This window comes from Mastomys coucha, chromosome X (genome assembly GCF_008632895.1).
Source record: "Mastomys coucha isolate ucsf_1 chromosome X, UCSF_Mcou_1, whole genome shotgun sequence".
NCBI classification, from domain to species: Eukaryota; Metazoa; Chordata; class Mammalia; order Rodentia; family Muridae; genus Mastomys; species Mastomys coucha.
Window position 1 is genome coordinate 56,425,009 of NC_045030.1, and position 6,881 is coordinate 56,431,889.

Here is a 6,881-nt window from a genome sequence, read left to right on the forward strand (position 1 = left end):
TGGATGTGTGGAAAGGGGAACCCTTACATACTATGGATGGGAGCATAAACTGGTGCGAACACTTCAAACATAGACAAAAATAGAACATCACAGAGAATGATAAGTATCCATGGCAGGTAATAAATCTGAAGCGTTAGATGTCCAAACATCAAGGTTCATTCAATAGTTTCCAGAAAGACTTGCTGTCTAATAAGCATGCATCCAATGTTGAGCCACTTAGGCAATGCCTAATTCAGAATAAAAGTATTTATCTTGTTTTTAGAAGCCACACTGGTCAATGTAGGCCTGACTAAGAAGTACTAAGACTTGAGCAAACAACTTAAGGGAGGATGATGGCTACTGTCACTTTGGAAAAACAAACAAACAAAACAAGTATTTCCTAGGAGATGGTTCTCTGGACATGTCTGTAGGGGACTATCTTGTGTTAACTGAAGCTGAAAAACCCCATCCACTGTAGATGGTACTGTTCCCTGGCTGGGGTCCTGAACTGTGCAAATGGAGAAAGAGAGCAAAGAAGAAGCAGCCATTCATAATTGTCTGTTTCCTGGTTGTAGATATCATATGACCAGTTCCTTCAGGTTCCCACTGTCTTGACTTCTTCACTATGAAGAAGAGCATTATTGAAGTGAATCAGAATAGGATGTTCTCCCTTAAGTTGCTTTTATCAAAACATTTTATCACACAATAGGAAAATAAACTAATTCAGGGAGGTAAAGATGTAAGAGACTTAGGTGTTCTGTGAAAAGAGTATTCAAAATATAGGGGAACACCCGGCAGTGGTGGTGCACGTCTTTAATCCCAGCACTTGGGAGGCAGAGACAGAAGAGTTTGAGGCGAGCGTGATCTACAGAGTGAGTTCCAGGACAGCCAGGGCTACACAGAGAAACCCTGTCTTGACAAAACCCAAAAAAGAAAACAAGAAACAAAAAACAAAAACAAAAACAAAACAAAAAAGAAAAAACAAAACAAAACAAAAATAAACAACAAAAGGGAACAAGTTAAGCAAAGTTCCTAACGGTAGATAGAGATGTGGTGTTTTCAAAACAAAACAGCCAGTCTGCTGGAGTAGAGACAGCAAGGCATAGAAGAGAGGTGGTCAAGGACTATTTAAGAATGGAAGTAGGAGCTGGATGGTGGTGGCACACTCCTTTAATCCCAGCACTTGGGAGACAGAGGCAAGCGGATTTCTGAGTTTGAGGCCAGCCTGGTCTACAGAGTGAGTTCCAGGACAACCAGGACTACACAGAGAAACCCTGTCTCGAAAAACCGAAAAAAAAAAAAAAAAAAAAAAAGAATGGAAGTAGGGAGCTCAAGAGATGGCTCAGTGGTTAAGAGTACTGACTGCTTTTCCATGGGTCCTGAGTTCAATTCCCAACAGCCACATGGTGGCTCACAACCATCTGTAATGGGATCTGATGCGCTCTTCTGGTGTGTCTGAAGACAATGACTGTACTCTAATAAGAAATGGAGGGAGGAACCAGGGGCGGGTGACGTGCACCCTTAATCCCAGCACTTAGGAGACCTTAGGGAGTTTGAGATCAGCCTGGCCTACAGGATGAGTTCCAGGAAAGCCAGGGGTGTACAAAGAAACCCTTCTTGAAAAACAAAGACAAAAAAAAGAAAAAGTAGAGATAGGAAAATCTTTTTTTGTTTGTTTGCTTTTTGTTTTTTGAGACAGGGTTTCCTCTGTGTAGCCCCAGCTGTCCTGGAACTCACTCTGTAGACCAGGCTGGCCTCGAACTCAGAAATCCGCCTGCCTCTACCTCCCAAGTGCTGGGATTAAAGGCGTGTGCCACCACTGCCCAGCAGAAGATCTTGATGTAAATAGACATTAGGCAGGCACGCTGAGATAAATTATGTTCTCCTAAAAGCTACGTTCAAATGTTCACCCCTGGAACCTGTGAATGTGATTTGACTTAGAAACTAGAACTAAAGACATTATGATTTAGAATGTCTAGTTTAGAAATCAGAACTAAAGATGCTAAGACATTAAGATGACATCCTTTTGTATCAGCATGAGCCCGCTTCTACCAACTGGTTTCCTTGTTAAGAGGAGAGAAATTAGGACACAGACATACTCAGAAAGGAGACAGCCACATGAAGACAAAACAAATACATAGAAAGAACACAGTGTGAACACAGGCAGAGATTGGAATGGTGTATCTAGAGGCCAAGGAAAGCCAAAGAATCCTGATAACAGCTAGGACCTTGAAAAAACAGAGTCTCCCTCAGAGCCTCTGAAAAGAAGCAGCCCTGTATGACCTTGGCTTTGTTCTTCTGTTCTTTGAGAACAGTGAGAGAATAAGTATCTATTGTTTTAAGCCTCACACGGCAGGATAGTTTGCTACAGCCACCCTGAGAAATAGACACAGTGAGCAAGTATACAAGCCGTTTGGTGATTCCAATAGTCCAGTTGAGAAGTCACAAGCGCTAGGATCCAAGTGAATAATGATGGAGACAAAATAGTAAGTAACAGGTTCTAGATTCATAGTGAAGGTACAGCCAACATACTATGCTGAGATATGAGATGTGGGGTATGATTAATGTTGTCTATTATTGTCATTATCTATATTAATGTTTACAGACTTACGTATATACAATACAGGTCTATTAGTTTACATATTTTCATTGGTGGGACTATCAGGTTTGGGGGCTACTGAAACTAGAATTGTTTGATACAGCCTGCTTTGCTATGTGATCAGAAAGTAAATCACATTGTTTCTCTGAACCTTAGTATCCTAAGGGGTAAAATGAGAAGGGTGGGTTCCATTGCATGGTTTGTAAGTCAATTATTATTAAGCAAAGTGCCTTGTCACCTCAGTACTGGGAAAGGTTACTTACAGAGGATAGTAAACTGGTGTTTAACTTTCATATTCGTCCAAGATAGTGGTAGGATTCAAAAATGAAATTTTCTGTTTCCATACTTCTTGACTGTTTGTCGTTTGATCCTTCGAGACCACGAAGGAGTGATATGCCACATTTCAAACAGTGGGCCAAGGTAATCTCCCTTGTTTCTGCCAGCCCCCTATCCCCACTCCGACCCCCACCCACCTCAGGCCCACCAGGAATGTAGTAGTAGGGTGGAATCACTTTAAAAGACTTGGAACTTCACCTGAAATAAAGATTTGGCATGATTGGTCTTAAGATTCCAAATCCTGTTTTCCATCAGTGTAGTTGTATTTACATTTTTAGGATAGTAATGGAATTATGGAGCAAGATAATGATAGCTGCAATTTTTTTTCCCGTGGGGGTTACTGCATCATGTGCTGTTCTAAGGACTTGAAAGCGATTAACTCACTCTTCACCGCACTCTTACGAGTGAGATACAATTACTCCCATTGCGCAAATGGGGACTCTTAACACATAGAACAATCAAGAAAGACTCCTCTATTTTATTAGTAATGGATGTCATAGCAAGCAGAAGTAAATGGAGTCCTTTGAAGACAAGGAAAGCCGCTGATTAAAAACAGGGCGATTTGGAAATTGAGTATCAAGAAGCCCCTGGAATCCCACAGGCCAATTCAGTCAGGGTCTTTAATAAAACACACACTGACGCGAGACTTCTACCTTGTTGACTTTGGTTCTCTAAGGAGGAAAAGGCGGCCAGAGAACAGGGCCTCGGGGTATCTGAATGCAGCCTTGCCAGTTCCCAAGCACCTGTTAGATCCGGTTCCCAACATTTGAAATTTAAATATGTAGCTCCCGGATTGTTCCCAAGTCACTCACCTGTTAGGTCTTTTAAATTAGATTGTCACTTTTCAAATGAACTAAAACCATCTTTCCCTGGAGACCCCAGAGCCGTCACTTCCTTTTCTTTCTCTTGGGTCCAAGTAAAAGACCAGTTTTCCAAAGAATCACCCATTACTATGTCTGCTTCCTGTAAAACCGTGTGTCGAAGCCTGCAGCCTTGACCAGGTACAGGCTATAAAATTTACACTGTGCAACTGACTAATCAAAGCCTGAGGACATCATTTATTTGTTCCACAAAATAGCATGTTTGGAATAAATAATATGAAATACATGAAAGATGTCGGGGGTTGTCACCTAAGGAAACCCTCGGAAGTTGTGAAGAAGCTTTAAAGCTTAAAGAGAAAATTTGGGTGACTGGGGAAAGCGAGTGATTTTTACCCTGAGAATAGTGTAAACTAATTGTCCTCGACGTTTTTTACATTCAAATGGGTTCAAGAACAGCTTAGACAAACTCTTGAGTGATAAATGGAGACAATATGGATGGAGAGACAGGCCTCATCTTCCACACAGGCACAGCCAGGTTCTGACTCAAGGTTCTTAGTACTTTGCCTAATGCAGAACTTCTGGCCAAGCCATTGTGCTGACCTGCGAGGGTGTACATGGGGTAGAGACGGGGATATAACGCAACCCCCACATTATTAGCAACCCTGACTCCAACCTAGGAGGTCTTCCAAAGCGAATCCTCCATAATATCCTGTTACTAAAATACCAAATCTGGGGATTAACCCTATGCAACTGCCTCTCCATCTCTCCAGTCAGTGGTCACATCGCCTTGAGAATCTCTCAGATCCATTCTAAAAGTCCCACTGGTCGATGGGTTTGCCTAGCATTTTCTTGACCCTTCCTATTCTGACTCAGCGTCTTCTCCTTGCTTTCCTATTTCTTGCCTGGCAGAAGCCACCACAGTGGCCGCCCTACCGGGCATGCTCAGTGCTCTAGTCCGGCCTTGACTCCCTGACTAGCAGCAATACTCAAACCTGCAGCGCCCGGTCCCTTCAGTGCCCGGTCCCTTTAAATCCATCCGCCTGGTTGCTAGGCAACAGTGCGGCCCGCGCTGGAGCTGCACTGCAGAGGCTCTGCCCCGGGCCAGCCTTGCCGGGTCGAGGTGGCTAGCACTGAACAAGGGGCTGCCGCCTGCCGGTAGTGACCGGCTTCGGGGAAGAGTGGACAGGACTCTCCAGACCGCACCCGCGCTTCCAGGTATGTCTGTGGAAGGGACATCCCGGGCTCCCCTGGCGCGCCCCTCCTTACCCCCTGACTCGCCCAGCAAGAGGGCGGAAAACCAAAGAAGTCCCAGCAGCAGGTTTTTTTTTTTTTCTCTTGAGAGCCCCAGGCTGGAGCTAGCGAGTGTTTGGAAAGAAAAGAAACAGGGCGTGGGAAAGGGGTTGTGGACGGAGAAGTGGGGTCAAGCTTATCCATTCACCCACCAGCTAGAGGATCAGGACTGGGGAGGTGAAAAGAGTCACCTGCAGTGGGGGTTCTAACAACATCTTGTTCCCAGCCACCTTCTTTTCCATAGAAGCAGGGATGGCAGGAGTTTCAGTTAACCATTCACAGAGAAAAATCCCCAAACTATGCATATAAAGATACAGCTTTATAGCAAGAATGTGACTCCCATAGTAATAAAGTCCAAGCCTTGGGAACTCAGGTGACTCCGTATCTTTTCTTCAAGAAGGAATAATTTCACACTAATAACAAAGAATTGAGGATCATAACCATACACAGTACCGAGTTTCCGATGGCACTTTGTTTCTCTCTCCATATTGGCCAAACAATAGAAGAGACATTCTGTCCAGGGAAGTGGGCACTTGACCCATATGTTAGAACCCTGAAAGATGAAAGCTAAGAAAAAAAAGCGGGATCACTTCTCTGTGTCATTTTTTTTACAAATTAACTGTACTCGAAGGAGGGAAACCAGCCCTAGGCTCCAGCCCTGTGACTCTTGGTAGGCACATTATAATCAGCAAGCTTCCGTCTCCACCACAGGTGGCTTGTCTGTTCAGGGTAAAGTCTGTTCACTGTACATGCTGAGGGTAAAGAGATACTGTGTGGAATGCAGTAGCAGCGTGATTCTTGCCTCACTTGACGTTTGTAATTGCCTGAGGAAGGAAGACGGTAGCAGAACGCTTGGAAACATGGATTGAAAATTTAGAAAGAAATGACTTCTGTCTGGTGCCACCTAGCAGATAGACCCACAGACCTTCTAAGTGTAGCTAGCATCTGTGACTTTAACGGTCACTTCAGAGAATGACAGGGGTTTGGGCATTCTTTAAATGATGTTTCCTGCAGGGAGGTGGGGGTGGGCTGGTTTTTTCCAGCTCAAGCTGGAGGAGACCAGTGACATCCGGTCTAAGACCTTGGACCTCAGGAAGGGTAAGTACAGTTGTTCTGGCTGTTATCTCATCCTGGGAGTTTAGAAGTTCAGAGTCTTGCCCAACATCAACCTTCAACTTTGTAAGCAAGCCTTCCCTGTCAGCACCCTTCCTAGACGGCCTCATAAACATTCAAAAGAAGTGCCAAAGGGACTTCAAGGGAAACATTAAAGTTCTTGCCTTAGAATGTCATCCAGGGAAGTTCGTAAGCTAGACGGGACAATATAGATTTTCCTTTTTCCTTCTTAAAAACAAACCCCCAAAATAACTCACTTAAAATCATTGTTACCAGATCCCAGTGTGACCATTCGACTTAGCTCCAAGTCTCAACGGTCACCCATGTTAACAGAAAAGAAGGGAATATGACAGATAGACATGAGGTGGAAAAAATGAATTTCCTTAATAGTTTTGGGGAGAAAAAGTTCTGCTTTTCCCATAGCCGGTGTTACAGGTTCTAGACACAGCAGGAAATCTACATATGTAGATTTAGCTGTGAGCCCCAGGCTACTGGGATTGGCTTACTGATGTCTGGGATCCCAGGATTGAGGAGAGCCATTTGCTGCTAACCACCTGTGAAGTAGGTTCATTACCACAGTTTTATACCTGAAGAATTTGCAGCTTCTGGGAAGGCGAGGCTTGAGCGGTTCTGAAAGGCGAGCACCAGCAGAGCTTGCCACAACCTGCATTTAATCCTTTCTCGAGAGTTCCCCTTTCCGGCCTGCCCTCCATGTTTGTCTAGTAAGGCAGAACGATCCACTT

General features: G+C 44.2%; 1 protein-coding gene across 2 annotated transcripts in view; it reads left to right on the forward strand.

Moving 5' to 3' along the window:
- Positions 1-2,367: 2,367 nt before the first annotated feature.
- The window catches only part of Ccdc160 (coiled-coil domain containing 160), an 8,608-nt gene continuing 4,094 nt past the window's right edge, over positions 2,368-6,881 (forward strand). The window contains exon 1 of one of the 2 annotated variants that reach the window (XM_031373773.1): positions 2,368-2,465. The gene's annotated coding sequence lies outside the window, so the exon portion shown is untranslated. Of the gene's footprint in view, positions 2,466-4,720; positions 4,951-6,881 lie in introns of those variants that run through there. The other variant, XM_031373769.1, reaches the window with a different exon arrangement.